Source organism: Phalacrocorax aristotelis, chromosome 14 (assembly GCF_949628215.1).
Source record: "Phalacrocorax aristotelis chromosome 14, bGulAri2.1, whole genome shotgun sequence".
Taxonomy (NCBI): domain Eukaryota; kingdom Metazoa; phylum Chordata; class Aves; order Suliformes; family Phalacrocoracidae; genus Phalacrocorax; species Phalacrocorax aristotelis.
In genome coordinates, this window is record NC_134289.1 from 4,036,307 (window position 1) to 4,056,343 (window position 20,037).

At 48.4% G+C, this 20,037-nt stretch overlaps 1 long non-coding RNA gene across 2 annotated transcripts in view; it reads left to right on the forward strand.

The window, feature by feature from the left end:
- The window catches only part of LOC142064559 (uncharacterized), a 200,819-nt gene that overhangs the window by 74,181 nt on the left and 106,601 nt on the right, over nucleotides 1-20,037 (forward strand). For both annotated transcript variants that reach the window (XR_012663151.1, XR_012663152.1), the window contains 4 exons: nucleotides 2,571-2,655; nucleotides 7,204-7,316; nucleotides 8,169-8,295; nucleotides 9,241-9,374. This is a non-coding gene — a long non-coding RNA (uncharacterized LOC142064559). The remainder of the gene's footprint in view (nucleotides 1-2,570; nucleotides 2,656-7,203; nucleotides 7,317-8,168; nucleotides 8,296-9,240; nucleotides 9,375-20,037) is intronic.

Below are 20,037 nucleotides of genomic sequence, written 5' to 3' on the forward strand. Positions count from 1 at the left end.
GGCTGTCTGGCCAGCTGGTAGATGTCAGAGTGGATATTGTTGGGTTTCTCTTGAGGGACAGCTTTCTGTATTCCTCATCTTCCCTGGGAGAAACTCCATAGGAGATGGAAAGAGGCAGAGCCCTTGTTTCTTGGACCACTGCCTAAGGAATGTGGCAATGGGCATCTTCTCTTCTTCCTCATCCTCTGAGGATGCTGTGGTCCAGCTTTGACTGCAATGTAGGGCTATGCCCACCTGGCCTTACTGGAGTGGCTCTATGATCCTTGAAGATGGGGCTGGGACACTTACAGCCTCTCGTACCTTTATTTTGTACCACAGCCTATAGGTTTGTTCCGCGACCTATTTATTTCTCATTGATATTTGATTACAGAAAGGGTTGGACCAGTTCAAGGTTCACCACAGGTGCTTGATAGGTCCTCTTGGCCTTCAGCGAGACAGCGCTGCCTCCCACCCCAGTTCTGCTGCTTGGGCTCCCTAGTAAACAAGGAGAAAAGAGATTAATTGGTGATAAATAATGTATTTTGTTCCCACCTAAAGGTTGTTTGATCTCCGTAGTCTTCATTCCTCCAGTGACAGGGAGCTCAGTGTTAATAGCTGTTTGTCACCCATCGCAGTGCTTAAACAGCCTGAGCAGAGCTGTGCTCAGTTAATACATCCGTGCCACAGGCAGGGCTTCCCGTTATTACTTTCTTTACAAAAATTTAAGAAAAAAAATTTCTGCTCTCCTGTGGTGACTTTTCACAGCAATTTCTTGAAGTGAAACAATTAGCGAACATTAAACATCCTTTTTCTGGGAAAGCAGCAATCAGGAGAGAAGATACAGTATCCCTCTAAAATCTCCCTGTACACATATACATGCACACAGAGCCCCTTCAAGGCTGAGTAGAATTGGAAGTGATAGTTACCAGTATAATATTTAAATGAGTGTTAATTACCATAAACCGCTTGGATTTTAATGTCTCCTTCTGTACAGTATGTAAATCACGGCTGGAATGGGCTTGTGAGCGTGCATTGGGCCTCTGGTGTTGTGGATAAAAGGGCTGATTTTTTTAGTACTGGGATTTAGCTGCGTGGTTTCCATTCACGTTAATGGGAGCAATGGGGCCAAACGCTGGCCACCACGGGGAAGGTTTCCCCTCTCCCCTCCAGAGGCGGCCCTGCCCCAAGGACTGCTTGTTCTCGCTTTCCCATCCTAGCTCCCTACCTGGAGAGGCTTCCCGAGGAGGATGCTGATTAGGTGCCGAAACGACTTGGGTTTGTGTCTAGATGGAGGGATGTCTTGCCATCGCCATGAGGTCGCACCTCTAATGCATTTTATTGGGTACTAAAGGTGTTTTATGAGGTTTTGGTGTCCAACCGTGAGTGACGTAATTCCGCGGCGTGTGGTTCGCTGTTCGCTGGGCAGGGCTGTGCTTGCATCTCCACCCTTCGTCTTCCATCCTCCCTCTGTTCCGCCTGGCCTGCCTCCCTGAGCAGAGGGGAAGGGACTTCACGTGAAGCCACTGGAGATCGGCAGATCTTCAGGCACCTTACGATTGCTCCCCAGCCCCCATCTTGTCCTCCTTCTTTGCCCCCCCTGTGAGGACCTAGTTTGCCTTGCAAAGTGGTCTCATTATAAATGCATCAGCCTCTGCCAGTCTCATACTCACAGCCTTCATTTAGCCCTCCAAGCTCGATTACATCTGAGGATGTCTTGGGGTAATTAAGTAATATTAGAACATTTTCTTTTCTATTTTTTTTCCCCCTTCCCTAATGCAGCTTTCAAAGCACAAGCCTCAGTTCTCACCCACTGGAGCCCACTTCTCCGAGCCTTTGAATTCTCCCTAATGTACCTCGCCATGAATGAAGGCTAATTACATTTCTGAAAGATGTCATTAGTGTCATATTCATGCTGGGTTTCAGAGAGCTAGCGTGCAGCAGGGCACACTCCCTTAGGTGTCTTTCAGCTTCACCACGTGCAGTGCCACTGGTGAGGAGTGGGGTTCAGACTGGCCTGGCTTTCTGGACAGCAAAGGCGAGCTCAGCCGGCAAAGCAGGGATGCTTCGGGCTTCGTTGCGAGCAATCTCTTGCTTTGGATGTTTTGCCTCCTTCATCTCCAGAGCTCATCATGGTTTACAAATATAACTAATTAAGCCTCTCAGAGCTCCTGTGAGATAAGTAATTGCTACTCTAATGATTGGCATTATGTCCGCGCTCTTCTTTAAACGTTGGACAGTGCTTTTTGCTATAGAGAAATAAGGAGGTAAATCTTAAGCGTGCAAAACCGTAAGTGATGCTTGTGTCTTATCCGGCCATCCAACCCGCTGGCTGGTGGCCAGAATTCTGCAGCTACTGCAGTAGGTACCTTTGGCACATTGCTTTTGAAGCCTACAGCCCACGTTCCTCCCTCTTCTGTCTCTATAAACCCAAATGAGCTCTGCTGACTTCAGCAGAGGCTTCCCCAGAGGGAAGAGAAGCCAGATTTTGTCTGTTTGTGTAGCTCTTTGTGTGCATCACCAGTGGGGTGTTGATTCCCAAGGAAACAAAAAGAAAATGCTGGTCACACGTTGGGTTTCTTTTCTCTCACCAGGTAGTTACAAGGACAACGCCCCGGTTTTACACTACCGCTGCTCTCCTGATCAGCCCAGCGTGAGGCGGCCACCCGGCTCCCACAGGTGAGTACTGCTTTCAGGGTATACTAGATGTTCATAAAAAGGAGTCACGTATAATTTAGGGTAAAATTGCCATGAAGGTGGTTTTTCGTGTTGTACTGCGTTGCGTTTTGTTGTCCTGGAGAGATGCATTAGCTCTGTTAGCGGGGCTGGAGTTTGCTGCCACTGGAAGAGGTCAACTATCCCAGGCAGTCCCTATCCCTGTGGAGAGCCTGACGTCCCCCTCTGCCTGCCTGGCTTCCTGGGGCACTGCCATAAGCAGGGTAGGGATGGGGGCACTGCTGCTGCAGGCTCACTGCAGATCAAAGAGGGATAGTAAGGGATGCTGCAGGCCTGCACTGTGCGGTACTTGATACTATTTCTACCCATCTTCCACTTCAGTGACCACTTGATTTCATTCTGCTGTATGACCCTGATATTGGATACCTCCTTGACCCTGTATGGAAGTGAACACTGAAGTCCAGGATATCCCACAAGCTTTCTTTGTTTTTGTTTCCTACCCCCACCCTTGCAAGTAGATTTTTGGCCAAAACAATAAGCAGGAGCCAGGTAGAAGTAAGACCTGGCTTTATATCACGTAAGGATGGATTGCAAAGCTTTCATAAAGACTTACTTTGGGGAAAAAGGAAAACTTGTCAAAGACTGGTTAGAGGCAGCACTTAGGTCGAGCTGCTGCAGTTAATTTGGGTCAAGCTGGGCTCTGTAGCGCTGTCTGATTTGTGGCTGTTGGTGGGCAGCTGGCCTTGGAGTGGTTACACCTGAGGCAAATGACGCAGAGCCATCTTCCTTCTTAGGCATCTCTGCTACATCCTCCTGGCTTTTAGGAAAACCTGGACCTGTGGGGCCTCTGGGTGTTGAGGCAGAGTTGTGCTGGCTCACCTCCTCTCCTCATGTGTCATCTTGGAGGGATTTCCCACCTCTGCATCTGCTGTGGGTGGTTTCTAGCCTTGGGTAAAGGATCCCCTTTGTCTCTCCTCTCTGAACAGGAGTACGGTGCCACCAGGAGCCCTGGCGATCCCAGATGGGGCTGTATGTGGCTGTGCTTTGCAGGGACAGACAGGCAGACTGGCTTTTCTGTTTAGTGTACTGGTGTGAGATTAAAGGGATTTTGGAAAAAAGGCTGCACTAGCAAAGCTAAGCTGCCCTGGGAAATGTTGCGTGGAGAAGCTAATTGTCCGAGGTGTGGGAATCCCAGGCTTTCCCACAGACTCTGCCTTTCTAGTCTTGGCCAAGCTGCCAGCTGGATCCTGTCTGGAAAAGGAGACGGACGTTAATTGAGAGGCTGTGTTTAATTTTGGGGGCAAAGGTAGGATCTGGGCTGTGAGGCATCCACGGGGGGAACGGCTGTGTGCAGGGATGGACCAGAGCAGCAGCCTGGAGGTGCAGGTCCAGTCTGTGCCCCGAGAAGCAGGGGAGGCTGAAGGGAACCACAGCAGGGAGGAGGTTACTCTGGGGAAAAGCAGTGAGTCACAGGCACAGAATTTAGGGTGGGGAGAAACCGGGGGTGCACCAGTCTGGTAGGTAGGAGAGTCCTGAAACAGTTTGCTACACTGAGATAAGCCCAGGAACCTGCATTCACTCTGGCCCTGGCTGGTCCCACCTGCAATGAGCTGGCAGGGTTTTTACATAGACCCAAACCAACTTTAAAACCTCTATTTTCTGCTTATTGATCGCTGTGTAATTCAAAAGCCATCCTACTGAAGGCAGAGTCCTGGCAGTGCCCAGTAGCAAAGGGATGGGAAGCAGGAGCTGAAACCCTGTAGCTGGTCCAGCTGCTCCTGGCATAATGGTGCCTGTCCAAAGGAGTGCTGTGACTTTACTATGACCACCACATGTTATCTGGCTGTATGAATGAGAGACGAATTTCTGAAAGACTCCTGTAGCCTGTAATCGGCTGCAGGCCAGGGCTGCCTGTGTTCCCATGAGCATCCCATCTGTCCCAGGTCAGGGTACTGCGGCCTCCAGCGGCTGTAGGGGTCCGGGGGGGCCAGCAAGGCTTCACAGCATGAGAGCAAGCACCTCGTCTCTCCATGGTCATCTAAAGTTGTGGCAGGAAAAGTTAAAGATAAACAATAAACTTTTCTGAGCATATTTAGACCACTTGAGGTTGCCCATACTCTAATGACACATTCTGCAGATTACAGAACCTAGTAATTACAGCCAATAAGTCCAAAATGTGTAATTACCCTGTAAGCACTTTGAGCTAGAAGGCAGAAATAAACATGGTCATTACTCATGAGGTGACCTATCGCTTTCCCCGTTCGGCATGCAGAATCCAGGAGCGGCAGAAAGTATAGCTGCTCTCCAGCCTCCATCCTTACAGCTCTGGGTGAGGGGAGTAAGCCAGCTCATATTCCTGCGTCCATTGCCCAGCCAAAACAGCTCCAAAACCTGTTTTCCTTTTCTTGAGAGAGGCGATTCCTGATCAGATTTTCAGATCTGGAGTGGGAGGCTCTTGAGGGGAGGTTGTTTGTTTTTTTTTTTTCCTTCCTGCTCCTTTGTTTTCCTTCCTAATTAAAGTAGCTCTTTTGTCAGTCCCTGAATTTCTTTCTACCCTCCAGTTTTCCCACAAAGGCTTCTTAACATTTCCTGCCTCTAATCAATACACAATTTATATGCAATAACTTTGTTCAGAGAGTAGGGAAGCAGCTCTCAGGGTTTCTCCTGTAATTTTAGTGTGCTGTAGCTGTCGACTGAAGGTCAATGCAAGCTTGACTATGACTGATTTTTACTGTCTTTGGGCAACCCATCAGCAAAATGCAAGCTTTGTAAAACCTCAACTCAATGCAAGCCGTAACGGATAGCACTATGCAACCTGCCAAGCACACCGTGAAGCTGGCTGCCTCGGCAGTGCTGCACACAGCAAAGCTTCCTCTTATGCTCGTGCAACCCTTTTTGGAAGGAAGGGACCCCACGCCTCCATGGGATATGATAGATATCCGGACAGATGCTATTTTCCCCAATTATATGGCTAGTGGGTGCTTTGATAGCAGGTGAAGCTGGTCCCTGCTCAGTGAGTGAGGAGAAGAGCTCCATTTAGGGTGCCCCTAGGGATGGCAAGATAATTCTGCAGAGAGGACCTTGTGCTGGGGAAGCGGGCACCTCGTTTAAGCTGCCTCCCAGCCAGGCTCACGCTCATCTGTCTCCTGTCACTTGAGATCCCACCATCACCTCTTCAGCCTCCCTCCAGCTGCAGCTGTACCAGTATGGCTCCCACCGGGAAGGGGGCAAAAGGACAGAGCAGAAGGGTCAGGAGAAGATCTTAGCAAGGACCAGAAGAATTCTTCATCCTCGGAAATGAAACTCTGGGAGACAGGTGACATTGTGCTCGTACGTACCCTAACCCTTCCACAGACGTTGCCTGGGAGGAGTGGCTATGTCCAACAGGAATGGCCAAGGCCACTCCGTGGCATTTTTGGGTGTCCCATGATGTCTCGCAGCGGCAGGATCAGCTGGGGACACTCCGGCTAACACGCTTAACAAGCAGGGAGGCGCAGACTCGCGGCCATTTGGCGTCGTATTAATCACATTTAATGTGTGGGTTGCTTTAACGTTGATCACTTTAAAATACCCTGTCGGAAAGGTTACCTGTATAATTATAGGTATAAATCTCAGGGACGTTCTTGCCAAAACAAATGGAGTGTCTCACGCTCAGGCCAGGGATGAACCCAAAGAAGCAGTAAAAAGGACTGGTAATGATGGTCCAGGGAATCTGCACCCAGCGCAGGGCTGCAAAGAGCCCAACCTCAGATATAAATGAGGCATTTGTGTACTTGGGAAGAGTTCCTGCAGCTGCCCTGGCTCGTACAAAAGTAGGAACTATTGATCTCCATGCTCTGGGCTTTAAGAGATGCCCGAGTAGGTAGAGGCGAGGAAGAAGTTTGTTCCCAGCCATGTGGGTGCTGCAGGGGAGGGACGTGGGTGACCTCACCACCTCTGGCACCGACCGGCCCTGCCACCTGCTCCTACTGGTTTCTGGTCATTGACGGCAAAATTGGGAAAGGCTCCAAATCCGCCCCGCCTGCTGCTGACTCCAGCAATATCCGGGCTCACGCCGCAGTCGGAGCTGGCATTGGCTGTGTTTCTCAACAGCGTCTTGAGCACCACCGGCTGCAGTCTTGGGAAGGTGCAGCACAAAGCGCAGCACAGTGTGCGAGCGTGGCCCCAAGGGGCCCAGCTAATGGTGCTGGATCAGGCTCGGATGGTAAGGGGTTGTGAGGTGCCTCCTCCTGAAGGATCTCCGGTGTGGGTGAGGAACCTGAGGATAACCTGTTTATGAAGCAGATCTTCTTGGTTAGTGGCAGAAAGCTTCAGTCTTTTTAGTCACTGGCTGAAAAATACATGTTATTGGGGTCTGTTAATGAAGAGAATGGAGTTGGGTCTATCTGCTAGGGTTTTTTTTTTGACATTTGAGATGTGCAGGCTAGGTGAAAAGTCTTATCAAAGCATCATTAAGTTCATACGCGCCCTTAGAAACCTGGCTGTTGGGAACTGCCCGCTGCAGAACCTTGTAAAACCAACCTCGTACCCTTTCTCCTCTTCAAATTACAGGTGTCTCCTGATCAGAGCATGTCTTGGATGGAGATATTATTCACCCTGCTTCATACTTCTTGTCTCCTGAAGGCCACGTTGTCCACCTCCCCCCTTTCTGGAGAGGATGCTGGGTGAGCAGTTGAAAGGAGAGATGCTGATTCGGGTTTGTGGTCTGTGCCTGTGCTCAGCACCCAGAAGGATTAGTCATGGCTCACACTGTCACAGTAATTTAAGGTGCAAGGACAACACTATATTAGAAGTAAAATATTCTCTATGAGCAGTAAGAAGAAATATTAAAGACTTCAGTGTTTTGGATTGCTAATTGCAGGATGTTTTAATTGCAAAGCAAGCAATACAGGCTTTTATAAAAACTCCAGTGCCCATAGCTTACATTATGAATAGCAAGAAGAGTACATGGGACATCATCTTGATGAAACCAAGACAAACATCTAAAAACACTTACAATACTCGTCTGAAACCATCCTCATGTCTCTGTGGTGTCTCAGTTAATCACAGCCCTCTCTAAAAGCGCTGCCTGGGTTTTGTCTTTTACGCTTATGTTAGTTGCTTCCAACTTTCTCATCAGCCTCATCTATAAATTCAGACTGTTCTTAAATAAGACTGGTGCCACACAAAGCCATTTCTCCCATCCCCGTGCACTGTCTAACGGTTATTCCCTTATCCCTTTATATAACTGAATCAAGCCTGACACTTAAAGCACTCCCTTAGGGAAGTTATTGAATTTAACAGGGCTGAAACCAACAGGGTTCTAGAGAAATGCTCAAAAAACCCGTGGAAGATAATGGAAAACAATATCCTTTCTATAAGTTTCTGAACCACCCTATAAAATTCTATAGCAAGAATGAAATTCCGTAGGATTTTTTTGCCAATAAAGGCTAATTATGAGTAAATTGGCCCTGGTGCTTTTATTGCTGAGCCTCAAAAACTCAGTGCATAGTGCTCTCCTGCTCTCTCTTTCCCAGGCAGAAGGATGTTTTGGCTCTACTCCTTAGCGATTTGTTCTCCTTTTGACCCCAGATGGGATCTTGTCTAATCCAGACCTGTGGCACAAAGTTCTGCTGTGACTTGCTCCTCGACTGGCTTTTCCCTGTGAGTCTCCCACCTTCCCATGGCTCCAACGGTATTAGCTGCCTGGCCACCTCTCTTTCCTCCCCCTTCCTTTTTATTTGGACTGCTGAAAGAAGCGTAGCTTGTTCTCTACGTTTTGGCTCAAGGGAGAGATAGTGGATGGGAGAGGAGAGGCAGAGGAAATACCAGGCGCCATGAAACAGAAACGGGGCAAAGATTCTCTGAGATTCTCCAAGCTCTCCCAGTCCTCCTCCAGCCTTCCCAAGCCAGGAAAACAAACAAACAAAAAAAAACCCAAAACCAAAACCTAAACCAGACCAGCTTAGGCCCTCAGCTCTCAGGAAAAGATGTTTTTCATTGGACATGGAGGATTACAGAGTGTCCAAAGCTTTGACACTACAAGGGATTTTGTATTACCTTACCTGATAATTCTCCCAGGAGCCTGTGCAAATATTCTCGTGAATGAAAACTACCGAGCTACTTCGCTAGTATTTGCAATTCCTTTTATTCACGCTGCCTTTTTCTTGCTGAGATTGCTCACACAAAGGGGGAATAAATATTCGGAGTGCTCATGCCTGAAATGCTCCTGCCGATGTTATGAAACGTTCTTTTTATTATTTTTCTTGGTGCATTCAAACAATTTCAATTGATGAACCTTAAAAGAAACTCCTGCGTGTAAGGGGAAGGTGACTCAATAAGAGAAAGAAGATCACATGGTGGTATTAATATCATTACCTACTCACCAAAGTGAAAAAAACCTGACAGTGGCTAGGGGACATGTGGATATTAATCGAGAAGCTGAAATGAGTTCATTTAGCACTCCTTGCACCGATAGTACATGTTTCATCCCATTGACTTGTTCGTATGCGTGTGTTGTTTTGTGCTGTTTAACAAGGGGCGGGGGGGGGGGGAAGATGCAGCCAAAATATTTGCTGTAAATAATTGAACTCGCTCTGTTCTCTTCAGAGCGGTGGATACGGCACCTACGTTTGATGATGTGGTTCAGGCTGTGCCCCCTTCTCTCCAAGGCGTACCTTAAAGTTGTCATCTCTGATCACACCACGCTGAGCTGAAAGTCATGGCCTTGTTCTTGGGGCAGGGTAGGTAAAAAACAGATGAAAAGCAACGGTGGAATTCATGGCTTGGCATAGCTGAAGGAGCCCGGTGGGAGGGATGGGGCTTCCTTGGTGGAGGGATGCAGATGTGGTTCTTTGTATCAGCAGTACAGTTTAGTCCTAAGCTTTCTCTCCCAGTACCTTGAACTGGGAAGAGCAGAACTGACTCGAAAGACCCAGAGAGTTGTCGTGAAACCATAGTATCACTCTGCATCCTTTTCTGTTGGTGGACCAGAGTCCTGGGCTGCTCAAAGCCCGATGCCTATCTGGTGTCAACTGTTTCCCGTTGTCTGTCCCCATGCAAACGACACCAGTGGGGACAGCTGCCTAAAGCCATCTTGGCAGAATGGGAATGGCCATGGAAATATTCACTGCGTGGAAAAAATAAAGACTTTTTCTTTAAGTGGTAGGTAGAAAGTCAGTTCTGTTTCTGGAATTGTTTTTAAGATAACTCTCAGTCAAAGTATTCTCATGCGAAGGATTCAGGGCTATAAGAGGGGACAGGCATGTCTTGTTTTGTCTAACCAGAATGAGGCTGCTGATCTTTGCAAGAAAACCCCTTGCTCTGAAGCACCCAAAATAAAGCCCCCCTCTCCTAGGCTGCACCTTCCTCCCCGAGCAGGTGACGGGATGCTAAACGCACGGTTGGGACCTCCTGCACCAAGGCTGAACGTGTCTGTCCTGGTTTTGGCTGGGAGAGAGTTAATTGTCCTCCTAGTAGCCGGTACAGCGCTGTGTTTTGGATTTAGGATGAGAATAATGCTGATAACACACTGATGTTTTAGCAGTTGCTAAGCAGTGCTTACACTAGCAAGGCCTTTCCAGCTTCCCACGCTGAGGAGGGGGCACGGCCGGGACAGCTGACCCCAACTGACCCCAGGGATGTCCCCATACCATACAACGTCATGCTCAGCATATAGAGCTGGGGGAAGAAGGAAGGGGGACGTGTTCAGAGCGATGGCGTTTCCCTTCCCAAGTCACCGTTACGCGTGATGGAGCCCGGCTGCCCTGGGGATGGCTGAGCACCCGCCTGCCCGTGGGAAGGAGCGAACAGCTTCCTTGTTGTGCTTTGCTTGTGCACATGGCTTTTGTTTTACCTATTAAACTGTCTTTATTTCAACCCATGAGTTTTCTCACTTTTACTCTTCTGATTCTCTGCCCCGTCCCACCGGGGCAGGGTGAGTGAGCAGCTGTGGGGGGCTGAGTTGTTGGCTGGGGTTCAACCACGACAGTGTCCCAGACCATTTACCGAGACCCTCGGTTGGAAAGGAGGATCTTCTACCTCTGTGCACTGAATCCTGGCTCTGGTCAGCAGAGACACCCTAAGTCCCCAGTACATCTCCATCCTGGGCTGCACCAAGGGGGTGGTAGAGGCACCAGGCAGGTCGTTTTGGGTTGAGGGGCAGAAGTAAGCCAGGCGGTGGCAAGCAGCACGTAGCCTTTAGCTGGTGTGCCCTTCCTGCTGGGACAAGCAGGTCCTGCCCCGCGCCTCATCATTTCTGCCTGCCTTTGAACCGAGCGAGTTCTCCGCTCCTGGCTCCATAAAAGTAATAGATTATGGCAGGTGGTGGGAGGAATAGGACAAATGGAGGCCTGATAAGTGCTAAAGAGACCATCTGAGTAACTTGGGGTGATCTTCCCAGCGTGACCAGTCAGGCCAGGCCTGACAGGGCCACACCATTTCCTCATTACTGTGCCTACAGAGAACTCGGATGTCCAACCTCAACTATCAGTATTTTGTGTTTCCAAGGCAACCCCAGCTTTAACAGCCTTCGTAATGACATCATTTGGTTGAAATGAGCATGCATGATCTTTTGATTACCACTGGAAGTATAAATTAGGTTACCCTCCCCACCCCCAGCCACTTGAGAAATAAATGCATTGTGGGGGGGACACCCTCAGAAGAGGGTAAATGGAAAAATCAATTTTTACATTAATGGAGTCCTCGTTCAGCATTTCTTCTCTTTATAGATTTAGATAACAGTGATATCTTAGTTCCACAGAGCAAAGAAATTAATTACTTACTAATGGTGCAATTCAGAAATTAATTTATGTTATCCATTTAAATGTGTCATTATTAATCAATTTAAAGGAAGGGACCTGTAAGCCAGCACCATCTGAACTGACTTATGTTGCCAGAGGACTCCCCCTGCACCCTCCTTGCCGGCGAACACACCCTTCCTGCTCTCTGCAAGTTCCTGCACCTCGAAGTGCTCTGGCATCCCTGATGCAAGAAAAAAAGGGATTCCTCAGGTCCTGATGCACGGGCCCACCCTCAGTGCATTTCCCTTGGTATGGGCCAGCGCCGGGGTGCTGCAAAGATTTTTTGAGGCTCTCTTTGTATTTAGGTTACTTGAATGCCTGGTCTGAGGTGCAATTTTTAAATTATTATTTTTTACCCTGTTTAAACACGGGATGTACAGAAAGACAATACGGTCTCCCTGAGGCAGCTGTCTCGGGGAGGTGCTTTGCTGCTGGCCTCCCAGCGGGTCCTGGCCAAGTCTTGGGGTTTTAGCACACCATGGGCTTCCTTACAGGGGGTCAGAATGGGGCAGCCACCTTAGGAGGGCGATAATTAAATTGTCACGGATCTGATTATCTTGTTTTTACTGCTGCATTTAGATGGGAAGACGTAATATATTGCAGAGGACTTGTCTTTTTCTGAGTAAGGCTTGCCCCAGGCTGGAAAGGGGAACCCCGTACCATGCAGTAAATCATGAATAAACTAAAAAGTTCTTGAAACATCCAGGATTTCAGCATGTCACGGCTTTCCATACCCAGCTGCTCGCGCGTTTCCCTGGCAGGCAGGAGCCTGATGTAATGGTTTACGCTGTTTGTGTTATTAATGCCTCCAAAAATGTTGGCTCTGCCACGTACTTCTCTGTGTGCCCCTTGGAGCAAACGGCAGTGCTGATGAGTTGGGAAGACAATCTGCTGCAGGATCCTGTGTTCAAATGCTGTTTGGGCTGCTAGTATAAAGGTGTGATAGCCATTCCTTTCCTGTAATGATACATTGTCATGTTAATTCTGATATCACGCTGTAAAATAGAGGGATGTGAAAGCCTGCGGTTTGAGAGCTTACCGTGGTAGCTATCTATCTGTGTCTATATTTATATACAGGTTATTTCTCTTTTTTTTTTCCTCCCCCTTTTAAAGTAATGCTTGCATTTAACATCTGCTGTAGCGATAATGCTTCTGGATTAGGTCTGGAGAAGTTTAGACGTGTGCCGATGGTAAACCAAAGCCTTTATCTAGCTAAAAGGTTTCAGATTAGTTTCATGTTCTTCCTCAATGTTTTGGTTTTCAAACCAATTCCTGCCCTGCTGCCTACATCAGGCCAACTTCAGCCTGCAAGTTCTCTTTGTTGAGCTAAAATACTTTCTCTGTGAAACACTGAGCAGTGAGGGCTAGGGGCAAGTAAGCAGCAGGTTGCAGAATTGATCAACAAATCGTTTAGCACCTGCAAATAAATACTTGTATCTGAAGTCTTTATTTTTTTTTCTTTTTCCTCCGCTCCCTCTTTGTCCTGGATAAATCTCTGGCTTCAGAGCAGAAAGGCTGGGGAGAAGCAGCTGAGATTTAACGATTTGGTTTGACTGTGCTGAGGCAGATGATGGAGCATCCTCACCCTCCCTTCTGCCAGCTCTGGTTGCGAGTCACCAGCTTCTGACGGCAGAGAGGTAACCCAGAGCTGGGAGACGGTGACAATATCCCTCTTACTACCCTTTCCAAAGCGCTCACGTGCCTATGCATGATAACAAGACTTGAGCTCATCCTGGCTTGTGCCTTTTTCGAGCCAGAGAGCACCACAAGGTACCAGACCCTCTAGCCCACCTCTTGAGCCTCCCGCACCCACGAGTAAGAAGTATTTTTTCGTGATTTCTACCATGCAACAATCTCTCTCTCCCATAGTTTATAAGTCATGAGATATCCTTGGCAGTGGGTTTACTGCCTGGGCTCTGGAGGGTTTGATGTAGGAGTCAAGCCTTTATTCATTGCCAAGCAAAAGAAGGGGGAAAAAAAGTGTAAAAAACGTTAGAATATATAACATTCAAAAGCTTTTTGCTTTCTCTGATGTAGAAATTGAGAAGGAAAGATAAACCCAAGTTAAAAAACCTTGACTTTCAGATGTTTACTGCTGATTATCTCCACCCAATTTTCAGAATCCTTGTCCCTTTTTAGGATGAGAGAAGATCAGCCTGGGGTATTGGCAGCCTGATTTTTATTCATTTTCCTCCTCTTTCCTTCCTTCCTTGTCCCATAGCCATTGGCTATGATTTTTTTTTTTTTTTTCTGGTGACCTAGACGTGCCTGGCAGCATGCTCTGATCTCTTTTGCGTGTGCTAGCAGCAGCTCTGTAAAATTAGGGTCTAGGTCCTTGATCGCCCTTACTGCTACAACCTGTTGAATTAATTCTGAATTGCCCTCGCTCCTGAGCTACATATGAATGGCCCTTGAGGGATGACGTGTGCCATTCCAAGTCTGTCTTGTCCCCAAGTGGCTACAGCACACGATCGGTAACTCCAAAACACACAACACTCATGAGTTACGTGACCTTGCTGCTGCGCGGTTTCTGGAGAGCTGGATTTGGTGCCACTCCCGGCAAGGGAACACGGGCCCTTTATAACTCAAAAAAGCCCAGATTCTAGGGATTTTGCAGATTGCCTTATAAAAGAACCCTGAAAAGGGTTCCTGATAGGTGAGGTGGGGACAGAGCCGGGTGTTCGCTTGGTCTTGCTTCTCTTTGGCTGGGTTGTTTTCCTTTGCCTGGTCTAGAGGATCTCGTCCCAGCTTTTCTCGCATTTGCGGTGCATGCCACCAGCGGTCCCCGCTGCAGGGAAGGGAGCAGGGTGGTTTGGAAATTGAATCCTTCCCTCCTCTAGCAAAGATCCAGAGGCTCCTTGGACACTATGTGTCTGGCGGGGATCCCCTCTTCCAAAATACAACCTGTGCTACCACCTGCGACACGGTCTCAAGATCCTCATATACCCCCAGCCTTGGCAGCTGCCCCTTGCGTTGGATGCAGGACCCGTTGCTGGTGTCAGTGGTACAAAAAGAAGTCCGTTACAACAGTACGCTTGACCAAAGAGAAAGGCATCCTCCAAACTGCAGTAGCACGGGGAAGATGCGTTGCAGTAAGCTACCCTGCCACCGTTTATAGGCTGCAGGCAGAATTTTGCAGACAGAGCTGCTCTTCCCGTGTGCACATCTCTGCTGCAGCGTGGCTGAGCCTGTGAGGGAAGGGATAAGGTCCCACACCGTCCCCTCCCACCTTCAGCCAGGTCGCTGCCCTCAGGTGCCTGCTGTCATCAAGGCTTGAAGTCTGAAGGCACGAGGAGGTTTGGTGTTTGAGCTGTGCTGAATGACGAGCTGCCCCCCAGGCTGGGCAGTGTGCCCTTAACCCTGCAGCCCCACGGTAGGAGGTGGTGGTTTGGTTATTGCCGTGGACTGGGTGGGCATGGCCACCCCATCGCTGCCGCGTGCACCCGTGGAGGAGGACGGCATGGGCGTTTCTGCACCGTCATCGGTCAGCTGGAGGGGGAGGGCATGGGGAAGGGCTGCCTGGTGAGCGTGAGGCTGGTGCTGTTTCAGCTTTCTAGCTGAAAGCTCTCGAGAGGCAGGGAAGTTGTATGAAGGGGTGAGAGGGGAAGCAGGAGCTAAACCCGTAGCAAGCCCTGCCTGGGAAGTGCCATGCTGGCAAATAGACCCTGGGTCAGCAAGAGCAGCCGGCTCCATCTCTTGACTTGACTACTTTTCTGCTGGCGACCGAGGTTTTACGGTCCTTGGTGCCTGTCTCTCTTTGCCGTTCTGCTAAATCAAGTCCTGCTGCAGGGATATAATCTTGCCCGACCAGGAGGCTTTCGAAATGCCACTCATCTCCTCCTGCAATGGGTGTTATCCGTGCTGCAAGGAACCGATCTTGATAGAGCTTCACCTCTGTAATCCCGCGCTGCGTCCCTGGTGGCAGCCGCCGTGGTGCAGCGCAGAGACCCGTGGCAGGAGGGCTTAGGGCAATTTGCTCCCTAGCTGAAGCTAATCTTTAAGGATGGCTACTGGCTTAAGGCCTGAAAATAGGGCCTTTTTATGACTTCCTAGCCATTTCTTTCTTTCCCTCCAGCCTTAACAGTGTGATCCACGGGGTCTTCCTACCTATTGCCACCAACCAGTTTTCCGTGCTTCTGAGGTGTAATATTTAACCTAGCAGGCATTATCCAATGTGGTTACCTGGGGGTATATCTTGAAAATAAGAAGATGCCCATAATACAGGCTATTAAAATGTGGGAAGAAGATTCCCAGTAAGACAATAAAACATCTCAGCCTGAAAATAGGCTGACCTATTGGGAAAAAGAGGAGTCTGTCATGATTAACCCTCAGGACAGGGCTGTCCCCTCACTCACCTTCAGGATGGGTGGGCATAAGACACAACAAAACATCACAGCAGCAAGTGACGTGCCACAGTAAGAGATGGTATGGGTAGGAGGCTGGAGATGTGTCTTAGAAACACGTCACTTTTTCCCCTTCTATAACTTATTTAGACAACTCAGGTCCTTGCAGGCTCTTCTGTTCCAGTGCTGCTGTGGGATTCCCATGATCTGCTCCTGCTCCCAAGCTGCTCTTCTGGCAGAGCTCAGGCTCCTGAGCGATCAGCAGTCAGCTTGGCCAATCAAGCCGTCTTCACTTGCTGCTGACAATTGCTCTGAGAAAAGGGTGTTTGCCAAGCCAGTCGCTTCATCTTTCCCTGGCTGCTTCTAAGGGCAAGGTCCCACTGCAGCGGGACGGCAGCATGCGAACTTCACCCATTAAGAGGCATCTCTAACACCATTTTGGCCCACGCTGCTTATTATCTTGCGTGAAATGACAGTCCTTTTGGTGTAACCAGCTGAAGCACAGAGGGCGGCTCAGCATCAAATAAATGATGGGTTGGTATGGCAGCTGCCAAGAGCATCAGCCTGATTTGCAGGTTCACAGGTGTCGTGGTTCAGCCACAGACAGCAGGTCTGTGAATGCAACTCATCTTTCTGCTAGTGGACAGGGAGGGGAAAGGGGAGAGGGTGGCTGAAGGAGGAAGAAGCTTGGAAGATGGTTCAGCTGGAACCTGGCTGCCTCAAGTGACAGTGATTAATGTTGCATACTCTGCCACTAAGCAGGCTGAACATGTGGTAGGTGTCTACCAACGCTTCCTCTGAAGGCACTTATCTCATAAAAATGAGTTCTCCAGTGTATTTGACAAATCTTGATTGATTTTCATCCTGCCTACCTTCCTGGTCCCTGCCTTTCACAAAATCACAGTATACGTGAGAGTTTCCTCCAAGACAGAATTGACTGTGGAGCAGCATTGGCACCAGCGAGAGGAAGAGCTGGGGCCAGCTCCTTCTGATGTGAATCTTTTTGCCAGGCATGCACCCCACTCTACCTCCAATGCTGATGCCCTCCCTATACCCTCAGCGCTTTAGCTCTACCTATCAGCCAGTTAAGCTACATCCTTGCAAAAGCTTTAGCATAAACTCGCTGCAGTGCAGCTATTCACCCCTCCAGGACACCAGAGACTTGCACAGGGAGGGAGTTACAAGGGGACGCAACTGCCCCTGCAGTTCAGTGCTGAATGCCCCTGAATGATGAAAAATATCTTGCTATTAAGCACAAATAGTTCGTGTTCAGAGGCTGAGCAGGCTAGGCTGGGAAGGGAGGAGTTAGAGAGAGAGGGTCATCTTCCCCAGGCAAGGTATGACTGTGCAGCAGGCGAGCGTTGTTCCCATCTCAGAAGAGATCAGGGCATGGGCATCAGCAGCCCATAGCTAGGAAAAAATGCTGATATTGATGGCAGATGCTGTATTTTCATATATAAACCTTACAATTTATCCGTGAGAAAGAGTCCTGCGATGAAGGAATAACATAGATTATCAACACGTAGAGGTAATGCAAGGAAAAGCACTTCTGTCTCCTTTCATCTCACCCAAAGCTTGTCTACCTCTGAGGTATTGGGTAGTACCAATGAAGAGACAACTCCTTTTTAAACACTGGCAATTTAAAATCAGTTGTATGTCCTCAAAGTTACAGGATAGGTGCAGGAAAATACAGCATTTGCAAAGCATTCTGCAATTGATAAGCAATTTAGCAATAGAGAACCCTCTCTGGGAAGATGCAGCAAAGGAAGCACCTTAAGAAATGGAAAGATACACCTGGATCCACTTAAATGAAAGACTCTTGTTAGGGAGGCCTAATTGGGCTGCCAGGGTTAGCCCGCCTGTGAGCGGTTTTGTAGCTGCAAGAACTTACAAAAGCAGGAGCGAGGTGCTCATGGAGTTTTCTGCTTTATTCGGGGAGCTGAAGTCAGAAGAAACTTGAAAACTTGGGAGATCAGGTAAGAAATACTTGGAGATTGTGGATGTGGGAGCAGATTTGAGCTAATTAGTTTCTCAGAGCGCTGCTACTCGGTTAAGAAGTTCTTCTGTTCTAACTTGAGATACGTATGCAAGTAGAGACTGAGCTAGGTACAGTGGTTTTGGAGTCCTCTAGGGCCAGGAGCAGGCTGTCTTTTCTCTCACAAACAAATACTGTTGGGAATGAGTTTGGATCTAGGGTGCTGTGTTGCAGGATGTAGATGAAACAGTGTTTATCACTGTATTTCTAGAAGAGATTAAATGAAATGCGGAGTAAGAGATGCTTGCCTGAAGAGCCGAGGCTCTGAAAGTGGTACAACTCTTGTAAAACTTCTTTATAAAGGACTTTGTGGTGCGAGCGGGGCTTCTTCTGGGCTGTGGGGATGACTTCAGGGTGCCGCAGCTCTCCCGCTGTGCCTGTAGCAGGGATAGCTGCGAGGGCAAACGCTGCGTGTGCTGCAGAGGCTAAAATAAGATCAATTAGTTCCTTGGAGGAAGAGAGTCACCGACTCTTACAAACTCAGATGTTTGGTGTAAAGTGAAGCAAGTAACGCCTACCTCTTTTTTTTTTTTTTTTTCTGTTTTTTTTTTTTTTAATAAACTGCTGTAAACTACCAGGGAAGGAGTAATGTGGGACTGGATCATCTGTCTGAAGGATCCAGAAATATATGTGTTACTGATAGGGGCTGCCTCCCCGGGGAGCAGAGCGTGGCTGCGTGGGTGAAGAATGGCCTTGGGTGCTTCTGTGTTCTCCTAGATTGGATGATGACCTTAGTTCTGCTTCGGCTCCAGTGTGCAAGGTTAGACCAACGCTTTGGCTGTAGCTGGTTTCTAGGTGATAGTAGCGTGCTACTGGGGTTGGTTCAGTCTCCTGGTCTATCCTTTTCCCTTATATTGACCTTCCATTGCAGAACTGCAGGTTAAAATGCTAGGTGTGCTGCAAAAATGCTATTCAGAGCAGCCTTCCTAGGCAAAGGGCTGTAAGGACGGAAGCAACTATCTGTTTTCTTTCTCTCTTTTTTTTTTTTTTTTCCTAACTCGAATTCTTCTGATTTCTAGCCCAAAACGCATTAGTTAAATTTCTTCAGTGTAATGCCCTGGGTGGCTGGCTAGCCTATCACGCTGCGTGTCGCGGTATTCTGCTTTCCTCTTGAATTGTAAGCCTCTCTGATAAATGCATCGTCCCTTGTGCTGGTCCAGGCCCCCGTGGCACCCTGCTCCCACCCCCAGACCCCAGACCCTCCTCTCTCCGGGGGTGGGTGCATCCTGTTCCCCCCCGTAGCCGAGTTGTGCACAGGAGCGCTCTGCCGAGGCAGCAAGATGAGAATGTGCGGCCGCTACGGGAAGAGGGCTTTTGGGCAACTGACTGTGGATGCTGAGCAAGTAGCTGGATTTTACTTGTTTAGGTCTGGTAGCTATTACAATGTTTGAGAAACGTGGTAGCTTTTATGGCTCTGGGATTCAAGGTAAACTCCTGTATCTTTTCATTGCTGGTTTCTCGACTGCTGCTCGAGGTCCTTGTTACACTAATTTTATAGAAACTCCCATCCCTGGTCCAGACTCCTTTGCTGATAATGGTGTTGCTTGTATTTTTGAGGCTATCGCAGCCCTGCAGTGAGCAGGACAGATTGTTTGCGGCTCCATGCTCCTTTAAAAAGAAAAAATACAAAACCAAACAAACAAAAAAATTCCCTCTTTTGTGTGTGCAGTATTGTGCTACTAGTGCAAAGCCTGTCTTGCTTTCCCAGTGATAGACTAATAAATTGAGTTTTCCTGCAGAAGCAGGGATAGCCTCTCAGCCGTGAATATCCATGGGATCCCAGCCACGAAAAGTGGTGATCAAAATCAAAGATGATGAAATCTTTTCATTAAAAAATAAAAAAAATTGGACTTACTATTACTATCTTTTTTTCCGGTCCCCCTGAGAGCGCTCTGTGAATTCCCCTCTGAGCAGATCTGTCAGTTTGCGGTACTTGGGGCGGCACTTGCAGTAATTTATCTTCAGTTATTTTATTTCTGCTGGTTTCTAAGCTAATAACAAGTGATGAGGGCTCATCTCCTGCTCTGGGCACCTTCCCGTTACTTAACTAACAATTAATAAACCAGATAATGGAGTGTTTCTCCCACACAGGAATAAATACTCTATTAAACTGCGGCAATGCAGCATCTCCAGTCTGTTCAGAAACTGCCGCTGGCGCACAATTCAGCGGCCTGCTTCTAAAGAGGTATTTCTCCCAGTTTGCAGTATGAAAATTGCTCTCGGTTTA